We start from the raw sequence: 19,196 nt of genomic DNA on the forward strand, positions 1-19,196 counted from the left end.
TCAATGTACCGCATCCTTGTCTTTCCCCACATTCAGAACAGAGAGAAAGGGATGTGCAACACAAAGGGGTGGAGCAAGTCAGCAAAAACCAGTTCCTACACCCGTCAGCTGAAACTGCAAACATACATTTATAATCCTGGCAGGAATCACACTCACACTTCAGTGACCGAATTAGAGGCCTCACTCTTAATTACCCACACTTATTTTTCCCCTTTTGACATGAAGAACTCAATGTACATTTGAGAGCAGATTTTTGACTACTTGTCTTTTCCTGCCACTGTGGTAACAAGTATGTACTTGTCTTTGTCAGAGAAAACACAGGAGGAATGAGGGGAAAGCAGAGAGGGATGAGTCCTGAGTTCTGTTTCATGGGCAATCACGAGAAAAAAGCAAGCAAATCCATAAATCCCTACAAGAAAAAAAAGCGAGGAGAGAAAGAATGTAATCAGTTAATCTTAAAGTATAGTAACATAATGACACACATTCTCACAAACCTAGAAAAGTGGATTTTAAGGTTGTTGTTTTTCAAGGTGCAAACTTCTTCCTGATATTTAAATCATATGGGAGAAGTGAAAACAAACTACTCTCTGTATTACTTAGTAGAACTATAAAGAAATAGTGACTTATATTTTTGTCCCAATTTTCCAAGAAAATCTTTTGGGTATCATGCAAATGAAAACTATCAGTTGTTAGAAATTACTGGAAAAGTATATTCATGTGATTAATGTTTATACTGTAAACATTCGCTTGCAGGCTTGATTAATGATCTCGTTGCGCCCTCCACTGGGAAAAAATGGGAGAACAGCAACATTTCAGCCTGATTCAATGAAGCTGGTTAAAAAAATAACATAAACAGCATGAAGTTTCAAGTGCATCTTGAAGTTAAAATTAATAGATTTATTAAACACACAGTTCTGTATTTATTTGAAGCTATTACTTCTAATAATTTTCTTTTTCTCATCTTGACAAAAAAAGTATCTAAAGGCAATTAAAAACCTCAATATATTCAACAAATCTGTACATAAGAAACTCATATATTACCTGTATCACTAAAGTTATTGAAATGTATTTATATTTTATATAAATAAATTAATATTTTCTCTGTGTTTTCTCTGACAACGACAAGTACATAACTTGATATGTTCTCATATTTTTGATTAAGAACATGAAACAAAACAAACCCTGATGAAAATTTTCCCCTAAACCAGTTGTTCCCAAAGATTTTCTTCTGGGCCCTTCTATGGATTACAACAAAATCCACCCCCACGGAAAAAAAAAAAATATCAATACAGAGGTGCAACAAAACACACTAGACACCATCTTTTCAGTGAAACACTTTTTCCTGCACGACTCTTGCAATGGCACTATGTCTCACCCCACCCCCCCTCACCCCAGGCGTCCCACACTTAGGGAACCATTGCCCTAAACACTGAATATTGCATTTTCCATTTCATGTGTCCCTGGTTATAATTGTGAATTATAACTGGGAGACAGCAGTAATGCCGACTGCAGCATGGAGACCCCCAAACAATCACAGACATCTTTATTATCATTGTGATTCTTAAGCAATCAGCTTTTTTTCTGTAGTTGGTTTATCATACAGGGAAGGTAGCTGTGTGCTTTGTCTAAAATAATGAAAATTTCCATTTCCTCTGGCTAAACATACACTCATTTATCTCTACTAAATGATGTGAAACACCGGAGAGTGAAGTAATTAGAGTGTGAGGATAATTAAAATTGTCCCACTTTCACAGTTTTTTTCCTTTCCTTCAGTCGTCTGCCGCTATGTGACCGTAGGCACCGGGTGAAATGAGGTAAGACACAATCCTCAGCTCTTCCCAGCTTTTCCAAAGAGACAGTGAAACAAAAGAGTAAGCACCATGAGGGGGAAATAAAGGACAATACAAATAAAATGATAAAAATCTATTGTTTTAGTTGTCTGCTGGATATCTGTGTTGCAAATTTGGATCATCCTTGTTAATAAAAGCATCCAAGTGCTGAGGGTAAGGTCAAGGTTTACAGCCGGCTGGACGGCTTAAAGAGAGCAAATTCTGTCTGAACGCCAGCAGAAGCCTCACATTGTTTATGATAATGAACAGCAGGGGGTTAGTGGGGAGCAGAAACCAAGAAGAGGAGAAAACTGGAAGGACATACAAGAAACAAAGGGCATTCAAAACAAAGGAAAACAAACCCTGAGACTGACTGATTAGAGGAAGGAAGAAAAAAATGCTAGTGTCATGTCTGAAACGGTCACATTGTTTTCAATTATGGGAACAAAATATGACAGTAAATCAAATAGCTACATGCAGAGGAAATGAAAGACAAAAACGAGGGTCTAAAAAAGGCAACAGATGGAAATGAGGACATGAATCAGACAGCATATGTGAGACTGAAGCAGGAGGTGAGAGACGGGAAGGTGAGATGGAGATCACAGACTGCCAGGGTTTTGTAATAGGACTTTAATACTTCTTCTGGCACACTGATTGGAGAGGAACTGGTTTTCTTCTCTAAATATCAAAATCCATTTTTTCTTTATGGGATGTCTCATTTAAGACAGAAAACAATGTCAAGGTTTTAAAAGCACCTTATATTTCAAGATCAAAAAATCTTCTGCTTTGATCGACAGTGTATTTTCCTTCTTGTTATTATCTTCAGCTCCATGTAGAGCACAATTTCTAGCAAAGCTTCTTTTTTACATTTTCTCACATCACAACCATAATGGTATATTTTCTCTGGATTTTATCTGACAAAATAACAGCAACCTAGAGCATATAATTGTAAAATGTTTACCAAGCATGTGAAAGAATGATATTCTGGTCAAATAAAAAACTACATTGTAAAAGTCCTTGAATGGCAGAAATTCACTTCACCCTGATTTGCCTAGTGAAACACAGCGGTAGCAGTATCATACAGTGGGTATACTTTTCTTTACCAGCAAATGTCTAAAAGGCGAGGCCATCACTGGTTGTCAGCACTGATGAGTCAGAGTTTGGTGGATTTACCTTTTTCTGTAAACAAAGTTGCCATAAGGCCCAGGGCCGTAACAAGCAGGGTATGTCAGTTTCCACATATCTAGAGAATTACTTTTTCCAGTTTGTCTTTGCAAAATAGCAAAAGTTCAGTCAGATTAAATGGAACCTGAGACAAGAATTTAAAACTTCAGAAACTGGTTATTAGGTGACAAATCATTTAATATTCCAAACCCTAAAAGATAAATAATCACTTTTTAACACAGAAAAAAGGCACATGACTATGTATTAAGAATGTCATTTGTTTTTAGAGTAGGACTAAGTGGTGCGAAACTTTAAATTATGGATCACGAACTTGGCAAAAGCACCACGCAAAACGGTGCAGCAAAAAAGGGAAGTGTAAAAGCTAAAGGCTGCAAAGGTGTATATTTTTAATCAGGAACTGTTCTCAGCTGTGGAGTTTCACAGCTTTTTCTCACATCAAGTGCACCAAATGAAATATAACCCAACCCACTCTCCCAAGCATCTTCTATCATTCAGTGCTTTGCTTTCAATCTAAAATGGCAAATCAGAGTCACAGAACCATTTCTGTCCAACATAGCCAGGCCTGGAATGAGGCTGGCGCTGTCCTCTCTTGACTAAATCTCACTGACACACATCCAGGAGGGACTTCGGCACCATTTCTGCTGCCCCTTTCCTTGAGCATAAAAGTTCAACATCAAATGCAGATGCAAAGAAAAAATGTTTCCGGTGGTTTCAGAATATCAGGCTTGGCTGTGGTAAAGGAAGTGACAACCGTATCCAAGGGAGACTGGCTGGCACACAGTCTCTTCCAGACATCACATCACAGACGTTAATCGGACCAGACACACTGTTAATTAGAAAGTGATGCTGCTGTCTCACTCTTTCCCTCACCTGTCTCTGTCCATGTAACACACACACACAAAGATTGTACTGCATGAACATCTGCTCATTTATTGACTGACAGGTTCACACAAAAAATCTCATGAAATATTTTTTTCAGAACTTTTGCAAATGAAACCAAACATGAATGCAGTGAAACCATTAACTAGGATCAGATTAAGATCAGTGACATTTTTTTCATTCATTCAGGGCCAGAGTTTTTCTTGGTGCATCATTTTTATCACAATGTTTGCTGCCAGAATCAGTTTTTATTTTACCTTGTGGAGCTTTTTTTGTTGTTTTTTTGCCACAAGATGCAAAGTTGTGTTTTTGTAGGTTGTTTAAAGTTTAAACTTTAAATATACATGTAGAGGTTTCTAAATATGCCCCATTGGCATATTTAAAGAAAGGTTTGTGTTGAAAATGAGAAAATGAAGTGCAGACAGTGTGTGATTTGAGCAAACAATTTGAACCGTGGAAGTTATGTCAGAATATTGGAGTCATAACAACTGAGAAGAATACTATCTTTTTAAAGAAAGGATCAAGGATTTGGAAATATTGGCATCCTGTTGTGTATTTTGATACTAAGTGCTGTGCTACTTTTCTCAAACTCCCACATACACAGTGTAACATTGCCTCTTTCATGAAAAATAATTGACCTATTTAAGACTTTCCTTAAATTATATCAAATCATTTTATTGCTGGATTTAGGTTTATAAATCATTTTACCACTCAATAAAGCCAGCTAATGAAAGCAAATCTTCTCAAACTACAGTCCACTTGAAAGCTATTGATTTTGTTCATTTTGCACAAAGATGGCGATACTTTAAAAGGGATAAATAAATGAAGTTAATCTGAGACTTTAACAGCAAAGCTAGAAGGGGTTAAAATGCCAATTTTAGTATTCTTTAATGTCCACAATCTTATTCATGCATTTGACTGCACTTAGTATCTTTAAATGCCTTCTCCTACCTTTTGTCCAGCTGCCATTAATGTTCTATCACTGTGATGATCTCTGGGGCTCTGCAGGGTTAATAGAGGTCCCTCTTCCATGCTCTCATCAGGGCTCTCCACAGTCAAACCTGACACCTCGTCCAGGATGTTCTCTGCAATGACAACAAAGACAGTTTCCAATGCAAGATGCATATTTGTTTGGCTTTTTTGTATTTTGGATCAAAATACACAACGTGAACAATTCTGACCCAATAAATCAATCGTTTTGTCTCTTTTTTTAGAAAACAATATATTATCAAGCACCACAACAACTTCCTTTGTACAATCAACACAAAAAAATAAAAAATAAATACACATGGTATATATTGTTCTCACAAATGCTAATATGAAAAGTGTCCCAAGTTCCAATTGTTTTTGTGTCTTTGTTTAGCTCAACTTTTATTTTAATAAACAGGTTTCTCCTAAACTGCACTTTGTATGGTTTTCTTTCAAAAATAGCTTTTTTTTTCTTGCCACTGTTCATAGTTTGAGGTCAGCAAATTTAATATTTGTTATGTGAAGAGATTGTAGGCATGAAAAACAGCAATGATTTGATATGCTTCCCATTTTAATCCTCTTTCCATTTTTAAAGAGTTGGTAAAAAGGTTTTTTTTTGGATGTTCAAAGCTTGGGATAAAGTTTTATTCTATAAATTTGCTTTAAGGCTCACCACAATTATATGACAGACCTGTCTGCTTTGATTCATTATCTTCAAATGTTGTTTGCTCACTAATGTTCTTGAAAAAGGTTACTAATTAGCTTATTTCTGAATGTATTTGGTTGCACAAGACGTTGTTTGGATGTAGTAGAGAAAAAAGATGAATGTACAATGCACATCAATGTTTTCTGATTTCATATGTCACTTGCTTTCCATTTCATAATTGTACACTACTTTCTGTTGGTAAAGTACCAAAAAAATATGCTAGAATATTTGTAATTAGAATGCAACAAAATATAAAAAAGTTCAAGGTGGACAAATACTTTTCCAAGGCATTGTAATTTAATATTAAGTTATAAATCCTTTTGTTTGGGTTTTATATTGAACTTCTAATAAAACACTCCCTAAGAGGGTCTACTGATGCAGCTTTACAGTCAGATTACATATTCAGTCCATGTTCAGGACAAATCTCTCATTTAAAGTCTCCTTCATTTTGAGGACTTCATGTTCAACCTCCTCTTCAAGCACAACATCATCAGTGACCTCCGTCTGGCTTCAAAAGTGTTTGACTCTCCATCTGACCCTCAACATATGGCACATTCTCTGTGATGACAGCTCCACACTGCTGTAGGAATTATATTAATATTCATATAGCTCTGAGCCCCTGTATAAACAATGCCAGCTTGTCAGCTTGTGCATTACAAGCCCCCTATTTCCAGTGAATACAAATGATGCCCTTGCACAAATAAAAAGAGCAGGTCAGGGGAAGGCTGCCGGCTGCCTACAGGTTAAGTATCAGACAGCATCCGTGCATAATTAGGAGACCCTGCAGATAGTGATGCACTTTCCTTTTCTGTGTATACAAAGTTAGGGTTCTTTGATGGAGTGCACAGGTGTATTCAGGAAGATGAAGTCTAACCTTGACTCTGAGAAAAGATGTCTGTGGTTGGGTCTTGTTCTCCGTCGGTGCGATGAGGAGGACAGAAGCACAGCACCTTAGAGTCCAGCTGGGGCAGAGTGCTGACAATCAGGGTAAGCATGCGGTTCCCAAAAGCTGCCCTCAAATCATCCAGTTGGAGCACGGAGGCAGGTTTACCATTGAGAAACTGAATCTCGTCGCCTGTTTTCAAACCTAATGGTTGAATAAAAAGAAAAGACAAAGACCATTCAAGTTATTCTAGAAAGTAGCAAATTTATCAAACAAGTTTTAATGTTGGTGTTTTTGGTGAAAAAAAAATTTAGTCTCATCTGTGAGACTATAACCAATAAGGGAGTGACTTTGTGTGTTTATATGTACAAATAATCCCCACAAGCAAAATGTGTGTACCATACTTCCTAACAGCATTTCTGAGACTAATCAGACATGTTGGGACTCTAATGTTCTCCAATACATTAAAAATGCATCCTCCCATGCTTGCTTCCTTCCTTTATTGCTTGCGGCAAGTCCTGATGTAACAAGACTGGATGGATTTAGAAGGGAGTGTGCAAAGCCTGTCTATTCCTGTCGTCTTATGTTATCATATACATTGTCTATGAGACTGTACACATGAAAGGGAACCCATTGACTTCACTGGAACACATCTCCAGTTTGACGCTTCCCCCCCTCTGACCACCTGTGCTCGGCACTGTTAATTGAGAATTAGCACTTAAACAGCCAGTTTCACCAATCAACCTGATTAGTTGTGACAGCTGCTCTGGGATCTAATAGCAATCTAACTTGCCCCATAATGCTGAATTCAGTTATACAAATGGATTTTTATTCTGTTAGCAGAAACAGACGCACTCATGATAACTAGTGCAAAATGTCCTGACACTTTATTTCCTGTAGAAAATCTGAAATTGCAGAGCTGCCACCCAGGCAAAGCTATAAATTACTGTATATAGTACAAACACGAAAAGCATGTTGTTAGAACATTGACATTTTTGGGTAATAACATGATACAGCCCTGTTTTTCTTTTGCCTGGGCAGCATTTTTACACTTTCATAAGAAAATGGTAGAAATTCTGTCAAACCCACAATTAAATGGCAGAGGAAAGCAAACACAAAGAGCTATAGATGGAGACAAGAGATGCACATTTAGCCATAAGTCATGACTTATGGCTAAATGTCATAAGTCATGACTTATGACATTTATTGGAGAGGGAGCAATAACGCTTCTAGCTCTATACTGCTGTGGGTTTTAGGAGTGTGTGTGTGGGTGTGTTTGCCAGTGTATTGTAGTTTTAGGGTCTTGCAAAAGTAATAGCAAACTTCAGTGTTTTCCTGGGACTTTATGTGATAGATTGACGCAAAGTAGTGCTTAATTGTGATTGGGGAGAAAAAACAATCACACTTGCAAGTGTTTTGTTGTAAATTTCCAGCTATACACATCTGGGGACTCAAGCTTAGATGTAGAGCAAACATCGATTTTAAAGTCTTGACAGATTTTCAATAAGACAGTGCCAGATGAAAAGCTATGGACTATTTTGTCTGTTAAAATCCCAATTAAAATGTATTGAGGTTTGTGGCTATAATGTGACCAAATCTAAAAAAAAAAAATCAAGAGGTATGAATACTTTTGTACCACATTGTTTACATGTATGATTATATGACAGTAGTTGCAACAATAGCTACATTGACAGAAAATGTAAAGCATGAAACATTGCACTAAGATCCACTAAGCTCACTGATTGACACAACCTTTTTCCCTCCCAGTAGAGGTGGAGAATCAGTACAGCTGTGTCCTTTGGCTGCATGCAGCCTGCTAAGATAGCAGCTTTTTGATTGCTAATACACTGGAGGGCACAATCTCACACTTGAGTAACCTTGGTTCGACCTCGGGGCATGGTAGTGGAGCATGTTATTTTCTATACATTAGTGCTGTGTCCACGAAACAGCTGCATGTTTCTCAAACCAATTAGGTCTCTCTGCCTCGCTTAAAAGATAGGGACCTGTGAGTGGCGGACAGATCTTGAGAGCCACCTTCCCAAAGCAGACAAACAAAATAGAGCATTGAATTTTATTATCTTATGGATAAAGGTTTAGGCACATCCCGCCTTAAGGAAAAAAATATAAATCATCAGACAAACACAGAATGTAGGGCACATGAGTCATGTTTTTTTAGACTTTCTGATGAGTGCACAGAAGCTCTTCTTTTATTAATCTTCTGTTTCATCACTGCTGAAATATGTCTACAGACTCACTGATCTGTTCAAGATCTGTTCATTTCTTTTTTTATTTTAAAAATTGGTGTATCATTTTCACCTAGATAGCTCGTATCTGTTGTCTAAAAAACCTATAAAAGTATAAATGCTTCATTATATTAAGAGCACATGCAATAATGATATTATTGTCTTTTATCATAATAATGACATGCATTATATTTATCCTGTACATTTATTGCTATTCTTGTCTTTTTTCAACATCCTAATATGTCCATTTTTCTCTGTGAGGGTTAGCATCTCGGCCCCTTTCGTACCAGGTATTACCATCAAGGAAACTATTACAATATGAGGATTACTCAGTGATATTCTCATTCAATATGTTTTGGAGCTTTATGAATTAAAACTCTACTTTGCTTAGGGCCACATGATTTTAGGAAAGTGATAATATTGCGATCAATATGATGTTTGAAATAATCTGTACTGTCTTTCACTTTCATCATCACAACTTCTGCACCATCCCTATTGGAAATTAAAGTACTGTCGTTCAAGTTCTAGGTCTGTGCCAAACAGCCAACATATTCTTTTAAAACATTAACTAATTCTGGCAATAAGAGAGGTCAAATATCTACCAGACATTAAAAGTAAGGTAGTCCATACTGCAGGTCTGCTTTAAGAAAATTAAAAATATATATTTACCTTTAGCTGAAGCCAGGCCTTCTGGTTTCACTTCGATGACATGAAGCCGCTGTACATCATCCTCTTCTGTAACTGCCACAGTGAAACCTGGGGAAATGTGTTTTTAAGAGTGTGATTGTCATTCATAAATATATCTTTAAAAATGATCACCACAGCGATTTAAATATGAACCAATTAGGTCCACTTATGACTAAATGTGCTTCCTCTAAGTCACCCTCTTTAAGTAATTATCAGAGCAAGACTCAATAAAGCCCATTAAGGAATCAATTTGATACAGCTTCTCAGTGTGTCGAACTCCGTACCGTATCCAATGGTGCTGGACTCTGCTTTGTCAAAACAGATCACCTTGGTAGCTCTGGGGCAAATCTCAATTTCTTTGTAGATCTGCCAACACATACAAATAAATGCATATTTCATTGGAGAAAATGGAAAAATACCGTCGCTGTAAGATGGATAAGGTCAGACTATTACTCTTAATAAAGAATGAACTGCTCCATGCATTATTCTGCAGAGCAAGTGCATGTGAAGGTTGTGGGGTCAGAATATGGGTTAAGATTGTAAAATGAGTGAGTGTAGGATGGGGTTTTGACCTCAGAGCAGAGACACAGCTGTGTGTATGAAGCAACAGCAGGGACAGACGTCTGTGTTGTGTGTAATAGCCTTCACCGAAGAGAAATAACAATGTAATATCACAGACGGAGGATGAAAGAGGGTGAAACGAGTCACTGATCAAAGCAGGAAGATAAAAAGGCTCTTGAGGAAAAAACCCAGTTATGGAGAGAGTGTGCTTTGAGAGAAGGTTCAGCGTGTCACCTGCAAAACATCATCACAAAGAGAATTTATTTTGGTGGTTTACTCTAGCTGAATAATAAGGTGAGGCCTAATTCTAGGAATAGGGATTGTGTATATGAATAACTCCAAACAGAGACACACATAAATACAAATGGGTTTTTATTCGCAGTCCTCACAATACACTTTGAATATTGTTGCATAATTTATAAGGTATTGCAAAATGTCTCCATCCTGTCTTGGGAATTTTGCATGCATTGCACATCGAGTCAGCAATGGGAGTTATAAAAAATGCACAGGTCTGCCTCCATACTGGCAGCAAAAATAGCAAAAATTAATTTATAATGAAATGGATCTAAAGTTCAGATGGGTGGCTGATTCATGTCATAGTGTAATAAAAAAACTAAAACCACTGATAACTCAAACTGACTCTTATAGTTGGCTAGTTGTTTTCACTAACTCTGATTATCTGAACTGTTAAAATATTCCAAGGTCAGAACTAAAACTAACACCGACTAATATTTACAATTATGCTCTTCACCTTTAAGGGTTTAACAAGACTACAATAAAGCGTATGGAAAATTGAGGGTCCTGTTAAAATTCAACCAGAGAAATTGAGCTTAATGCTTGCTTTAAAGCTTTGAGTGTTCATTTGGAGTTTCACAATAACTCTCGTAAACAAAAATCTGATCTTGTGTTGTTTTATGCACCATTTTATTTGAGCTTTCTTATTTAATTTCTACAATTCAACTATTCTTAACTTACTTTTGATTCATTCTTGGTATATATCACCTATTTTCATTTGTGCTATATTATGTTTAAAAAATGTCAAGAATGAATAGTAGGTCCTCCAAAACACTCCTGCTTACAGTATATCTGTAATATTATCTTTTGGAGCACATTTACCATTTTGACATGTTTTTAGTCAAGTTATTTTCAGAACAATTATATAGGGCCCCAATACTTTGAAGCACAACATTACATGAAATCTGCAATAAAATTACAATTTGGCTAATTAATTGCTTACATCATCCTAATTCAGATTCCACAAATCACAGAGCTTTAAAATGCAGTCTCTTACCAAATCAGATATCTCCTCTTCAGATTTTGGAACATAATAAAGCAACTGGTTGTCGACCCACACCTTGACACGCAGGTAGTGACCAGAGGGCTCAATCTGATGGGTCTGGAAGTAAAGAGACAGGAAAGAAATTTGTGCAATTGCTCCAACATTGCTCCAAATATTTGATGTTTATTTGTTTTCTCATGTGATGTCAAGTTAACCTTCCAATGGAAGACAGAGGTGTTTTGATAATTTGTCAGTAAAAACACATAGCAAATTTATTTAGTAATTATATTTTTTTGAATGCAAAAAGACACTGTTTACAAGAATGATATTACAATTTCTGTATTTTGTTTCTGCACAAAAATGTATATCAACTTGTTAGCATTAATCTTCATATCAATTACATTTGACACATTTACAACAGCATTGCGGAATTCAGAAAATTATCTTGATACTTTGGGTTTTAGAAAGTCTTTTTGCAGCTTTTGTGCATCTGCAGTAGCCAAAAATATGTACAGTAACACTAAACAGTCTGCTAATACACAGTAGTGTATTAGCAGACTGTAGTTTCTTAAAAAAAACAAAAATAAATTCTTCTCAAATACAAAAAAAATATTTTATCTCCAACAACCATTTGTTTTTAGTCAGTCAGGAGAAAGTTTAGCATTTCGGCCAGCTGACAGCAGCAACAGAAGGTGGAGGGCCATCTCTGTTACATACATTTAGAGAGGGCTCTGTTCACTCTAACACATACTGTTGGATCTCATGTGAAAGTTGTTAAGCCATAAGAATGGTCTGAACAGTGGCCTACCTTACAGACACTGCTCAAGACATCCACTGTTGTCTCCCCAGGCTGAACGATGGCCAGGACTGGCTGATTGTTTGGCAGACAAACCCAGGACGGCTTCAGATAATCGGGAACCCAAATATCACTGTCTACGCTTTGCTGAGGAACAGTTTTCATGGAGTCTTCAGTTTTTTTCTGAAAATGGAACATAGACATGCACTTTACTTGTATAATCAGCTACTGTATAGAACAAAATCTGACAAAATATAAGAGTAAAGGCAAGTAATAAGACAAAACATCATATGCATGTAGGACAAACTCATCTTGATTTTAATTATTATTTAAACTAAAACAAAAAGAATTCTAAATGACAAGGTGAACATGTAATGATTTGAAGATTTTATTTAATTAATGTCTTTTGAAAAACTTTTTGATTTTCCTTGAGATGTATGCTGTTTTCTGTATGTAGGAGTTCATTTACATTTTCACAACATGAGTCTGTACAAAGATTGCATTCAGTAATCTGTAGGTCCATCAGTTTGATCCAAGTGAACAGTCTGGCCATCATGTCGGCCTCTCTCTTTTTATCTCTCCTGTTTGCCCTCACATTGTTTGTAACCTAGCTCTTCCTATCAAGTAACTGCATCCACATTTTTCCTTCAATTCTTCAATTCCACCCACCCTGCCATCGATCAGTGCCTCTCCTTCTGGTGCCCTTTCCCCGATCAGTGCAACGCTCCACCAGCTCGCTTCTGCGCTGCCGTCGTTCTTGCCAAATAATCTCCCGACAGTTAACAAAATCTGATCCTTTAGTCTACAATTAGTATGTATCTGAATGCGCATGTTTGGTTTGTTTTGAAAGACAAAACTACGCAAAGATGTGTGCAAAAAAATACACATAGACAAAAAAAAAGGGACACTTCTTTTTCCCAGACAGAAAACAGGCTGGGGGGCCCGTGACCAGTACCTCCCCCAACTTCCTTGAACTCCCAGGCTGTTCAGCACCATCTGGCTTCCCTCCTGGTCTATCTAAGATTCCTCTGCTGGGGGGGATGAAGGATTTCCAGCAGGCATATTAAAAATCTTCCTCTATCTACTTCCCTCTTACGTTAACAATCGGTCTCCCCAGAATAAATATAGTCTTATAATAGGGGCCAGCCTGTCAGAGGTGAAAAATCTTCAGTGGTAATGTGAGGTCTCTTGCTGTGTATCAGTAAAAGCTGGGGCATGCTGCCTCTTGTGCATTTCTTTACGGCCATCCCATTCCCCCCACCCCCTGCCAGCTGAGGTGGGGCGTGGGTGGAAGGAAATTGATCTCTCCTCCTGCCGCAGGGGGCCCTCACAGCAAGAGTGGTTTATTGCCCCAGTTTTTCTTCTGTCTGCGAGGTTCAGACAGAGGCCTGTCTTTTCCTCTCCCACACTTTCGGCTGTTTTTTTATTGCTTCTCATGAAATATGGAGCAGGCATGCTTGTCCTTGCACAACCTCTGCCTAATTGGACCCTTTCCTTCCTAGCTCATTTTTTAAAAAAAGACACACATTTACTTATCTGTGATGAATAATCAGAAACATCCAAATGAGATCTATGATGATTTCTTTGTTAAAATATTTGCTAGGACGTTCAATTTTCTGTAAATTGTGGTCAGTACAGAACAACACAGGTGAGAACAAATGGTGTGAAACTGCCTGGCACTTTGGTAGCTAATGTCTGCATAATTTGAGGTAATGATCCGCAAATATCAGATCTGGTTTCTCTCACTGGGATCAGCAGAGAGAGATGTCTCTAGTGGATGGTTAATGGGATTCTGATTTGGCTGAAATTGCCTGGAGCAACGGAATAAAGAGATGGATATCCATCAAGAATGATGTGGGTTTTTGTTTTGATCTCTAATAAAACTACAAAAGTAATAGAAGATTGTTGATAACAATAGAAAAAAAAGTTATTTGTCAATTCTTCTTCTGAAGCTGGAGAATAATCTACAGAAGAATCTTATACACCACAAGTACAGTGCCATGCAAAAGTATTCACTCCACTTGAAGGTTTTTCATTTTTAGTCATGTTTTTAATGGATTTTTTTGTCACAAATAAACCCATCAAGCATACAATAAATTTTGAAAAGTTCAAGATGCACTGATAATTTTCAAAGGCTCTGGAAGCTCCAGAAATATCTGAGTGTGTGGGAAGAGAGACTGCTAATTTTAAATTTTCATAAGCCTGCAAATTTGTACACTTACTCCACGTCGAGGGGAAGAAGTGGATGTCTATAAATGTTAAAGCAATAGCTTGAGAATGACCTCAAATGAATGCTCACTGGTGCAAAAGGGTGCAGGGATTTTGTGCCTCCCCCAGATAAAGCATCACATAAAGAGTTAGAGTATCTACCAAAACCAAAGGAAGTGGAAAATCCAACTATGCTGCTGGCCTCGGGGTCTTAAGAAGCCCCTATCCTATTATACAAGCACAAAGATCCATCAGATGCCCCAGTGATCTTTCTCATAGTACGGTATATAAGAAAAGCAAACAATGATGAGTAATTAGCCCACAGCAAAACAAGACCTGCTTCTTTGTGCTTAGCCTTGTGAAGATTATTACTGTATAGATGTAAACATTCTCTGATGTGGCTTTTTTTCATATCACTTTAGTTACAGCATGGCAGAGAACTACAAAGAAACCGAGACAAGTCGTGACCTACTTTATACAACATTGCACATTATTAAAGTTTTTAATTTAGAGTTAGCTAGCTTTAAATGCACCCAGTAGGAGTCGTTCAGATGCTCTTTACTTATATAATCAGCTACTGCAAAGAATAAAATGCCAAAATTTTCCAAATTTGGTGTACCTGAAAGTCCTCAATGTTTTAAACTCAAAATAGACTAAACTTAAGCTGTTCTAGAAATGAGACTGTTTTACCATATCTACTCCTTTCAAAAGTATTCATAATTTTTTCAAAGGTTCTGTTTTTTAATCAGAGAGCATCTAGATTCACTGAATTTTACTAGTTTGCATCACAAAACAATTCCCAACGTTTTTAATAAAATATTTTCCAATTCAACTTTTTTGGATTATATTAGTTTGGGTAACAATTTACATGTCTAAATTTATTCTTACAGATATCTCACTGGCTGAGTCTTCAAACATGAGCTCCAGTGGTTTTCTTACAGGATCCGTCCCATTTTGAAACACCTATAAAAAAAAAATAGATTAGAGTCCAAATGCACACAAAGCCATGGAGATTTATAGCACTACCACATTCACGTTAAGGTTTTCAGAAAACTATGCGTTCTTACTATTATTGGTAAAGATAATGAGATAGAAATTAATTTTAAAGTATTCAGTCAGAAGGTGAAATCTATCAAGACCTGTTGAGCTGAAGGATGTCCTTTGGTCTTTCTTCTGGAAGCAGTGTCCAGACCCCAAAGGGAAGAGAATCGGCTACGTCGTTTGCTGAAGGTTCGCTGCACAGCCTGGTTTCGCTTCCTGATGCTGCCTTCAGTTCGGGCTGACACCTATCAAAGTATAGATGCAAGAATGGATATTTGAGACTTAAAATTTTGTAAGTTATTAGATTAACGTTAAAATACAGCCACTCCCACATCAAGTCATGATTTGGGTAATATCAATAATATCTATAATATCATCATCATCATAGAACTCACATTTGAGACAAATGATACTGAGTAGACATCTATAAAATGTGGTGGGAAAAAAATTCAATCTGAGAAAGCCAAGCTAGATACTAACATTCTCATTCCTCGCATGATGCGTCATACAACACCAGGGGCCAGATGCATAAAAAAGTGTGCAGTTTTCACACTAAAACTTGGCGTACAGAAAAATTTAGAAAAGAAATTTAGCAAAAAATTAGGATGTATAAAGCCGTGCGCACGCACATTTTCATGCCAGCGGAAAAGTGTGCATATATTTGCACAAACTTTGACGCAAAGTAAATTTTTGTACATGCCGACTTATGCGTAAAATATAACGCTGCACATATTTTGTGCACACGCACGCTTTATGCATGAGGACCCAGATGCTTAGCTGGCACGTGCAGGATCTATATAGATGTGGAAGTATGATTCTGAAAGTGTCATATGATGAAATTATATTTCAAATGGCATCACGCTCTGCTAACATGTCTTGATTGGAAGAGATATGCAAAAATATATCTTTCTACACGCACAAACATGCACAGCTACTGTATTTTTTTATCTATTTTTTGGGACTGGCGGATCAATAAAAACTATTAATGAGGATCTATCCCTCAGGCACTTTCCCACGAACAGTTTTAACACTTTCTGCCCCCATCTCTTTTTGGTTTAGAAAACTCTCTCTTCCTTTAGCTTGTGTCCACTCTCCTCTTGCTCGTTTTCTTCTTTCATACAATTCTGCATATTTCTCCTACCTCATGATATCTATTTGTCTCCCATTTTACACATTAGATAAATAGTTGCTCACTATAAAAAAGCTGCCAAACAGATTATTCTTTAAAACAAAGCATATATGTAAAAACATAACATAATCAGTAATCTGTAGGTTTTCCTTTATTTCCTCTTTTATTTCCATTCTTTTTTATACTGAAACAACCTCTTCTATACAGCTTAACTAGGAAGGTTTGATCTATTAGCTTTAAGCTGTGTGTGTCACGAGAGGTGATTAGACAGCACACTGACACAGCTTACAGTAGGCACAGTGTGTACACACACACTCATGCTCTGTTGAAACCTGGTGAGTCTGAGCTGCTCAGTGGTCAGGAATTGCGTGTGAATTAACCCAGAAATGCCAAGAGCTTTTTGTCTCTGTTCTGGTAGTGGATCACTGAACAGGACTAGGGGGTCATTTCTGATATTAAATTTCTGTTACAAAAAAAGCTTTTGATAATGGCTACATTATACAGCTCTTATTCCTTACTTGCTAATGCAATTATTGGTAAGGGCATTCTATTCAGATTAAGTTCTGAGGAATTTGAAAGCTGTCACTATCTTTTTATTTTTTTCATTTTCCCAAACTGATTTTAAGAAGATTACAGATAACATCATCATACTGAGGAAATGCTTCAAAGTATGCCACCTGACTCTGATGAAGTACAACAACAAAACAAACATAAAAAAGATTTGCCACCATAATGCTACCCTGGAAATTCATTCTACTCTGTTGGTTATAACAACATTCATTTTTATCTTTAGATAAGGTAATCTTTATCTGATCTTTATATAGCAAGCACCAAACAGTGGTACAGCCAGGGGTAAGGGTTATCAGCCAGTCCACCTCAATTCATGCTCCCTGTACCTCCAGATTGTCCCTTCCTAATTCCATCTTGACCCATATACCTTAAACATTTTGTATCTAGCTAGTGGGAGGTGAAAGAACCTCAGATAAAACATCACTAACTCTCCCACACTGCATATGAACTTTTAAAACACTCATCAACATATCAAGCCTGAATTGTTACAATTGTAGCAGAATTTCAAATATCTATAGAGTATTGTTGCAACCTCATGTCAATTAAACATTATGGACTCTTTCAATTGTCCAAAGGACATACAATTTTATTTATTGGTATTGTCTGAATATGTTTTAAGCCAATTCCATAAAAACATTGGTGCTAATTAAAAAGACAGCACAGGTGAGCTTAAAACACAAAGTCTTGGTCTGTTTGGCGTTTTAAGATTATTTTAATAGAAAGTCATAATCTAAGATTCTGTCTAGTAAAGATTCTGTTGTGTAAACTAAAACTCTTAATATGTTGTATTAAGACAGGATGATAAATGTAATCTCCTTTCCCTTTCAGTAAAACTGAAAGGGAAAGGAGGTCATCTCTGCTAAGATGGTGTTTCATTCTGGGAATTCTTGAAAAAGTTCAAATACCAAACATAGCACAAAGGTAATGACCTGAGTTGTGTCATAACTTAAAACTGTCAACAACCAGAGACGTCATTTCATTTTATTGTGATTTTTATTGGACAGACCGATTTAAAAATTTTAACAATGGGAGGGAAAGGTTACTTTCAGGTTCTTAGGTTGCTTTGTATTTTCATTTGTGGTCTGTGTTTGCCTTAGTTATTCTTTGTCTTGATCAGATTGGCCTTGTTTCTGTTCCACTTTAGTTCAGTCTGTCCTTAGTTATTTTAGCTAGATTATTTTTATTATCTATTTGTGCTTGGTTTTTATATTAATTGAAAAAATAATTATTAACTTTTGCTAAAATGTCAAGACAAAAAGCAGAAGGAACCTGTTATTCCAGCGTATTTGCTTTATAAATGAAGCAGACATTTCTTGTTTCAGGTAGGCATATGTGACAAGACATTTACAGCAACACAAACACACCCGCTCTCTCCAAGCTGAGCTCTTATTGAGGGTTGTCTGTTTGAAGCCTCAAACAAAATACCTACTTAAACATGTAAGGACACGTGGAATATGTTCAGGAGCTCTAATTTGCTCAAGGAAGAACATTTCTGAACACCTAAGAGAGAAAAAACCTGAAAATGGTTCACCAGACATGGATATTATATGTGTGTGTTTGTGAGTTTAAACATTTTTTGCCCTACCAGTGCATGGAAGGAAGACACAGAGAAGATGCCAAGGCGACCCATGGCCATTTTGGTCAAACAGAAAAGTTTGGAGTTTAAACAACTGAAGGCATCTGAAAAAGGTAATTATGCATCGTAAGCAACCCTCCCTATCATTATACTAATTTATTTCAAATTTTACCACTAACTAATTTAGAAAAGCCTTGAACAAGCCTGAAGGCTTGCCTGGTGTTACATAGTTACTTGGTCATTGTGCTGACCTGCAGTGATATGTGCAAGCATCACAGGGTGGGCCGTGGGAGGTGGAACATGAACACAACACTAGCAGGGCTTCATTTGCATTAGTTTTTTCTATCATCTGTTTGTTTGGCTTGATATACAAATACTATCTATGATGCCTTTTAATTTTGCACAACCATATTACTACTTTCATAAAACTGGTTATAAAATACAAGCTTTTCCAAATGTTACACTTAGAACAAATCAGGTGCAATTGACTACCGTGGTTAACTATTAACATTGTTTTATGGAGGATAGTCAAACACTTCCAGTATATAAAACCTTTTTTGTTTGCGTTTTATGTAAAACGTCCTCCTTTCAGCCGGCCAGAATCTCAGAAAGTCGTTTTAATCAGTTCTACATTATAGTATTCTGTGTATAATTT

This window comes from Gambusia affinis, linkage group LG15 (genome assembly GCF_019740435.1).
Source record: "Gambusia affinis linkage group LG15, SWU_Gaff_1.0, whole genome shotgun sequence".
Lineage (NCBI taxonomy): Eukaryota > Metazoa > Chordata > Actinopteri > Cyprinodontiformes > Poeciliidae > Gambusia > Gambusia affinis.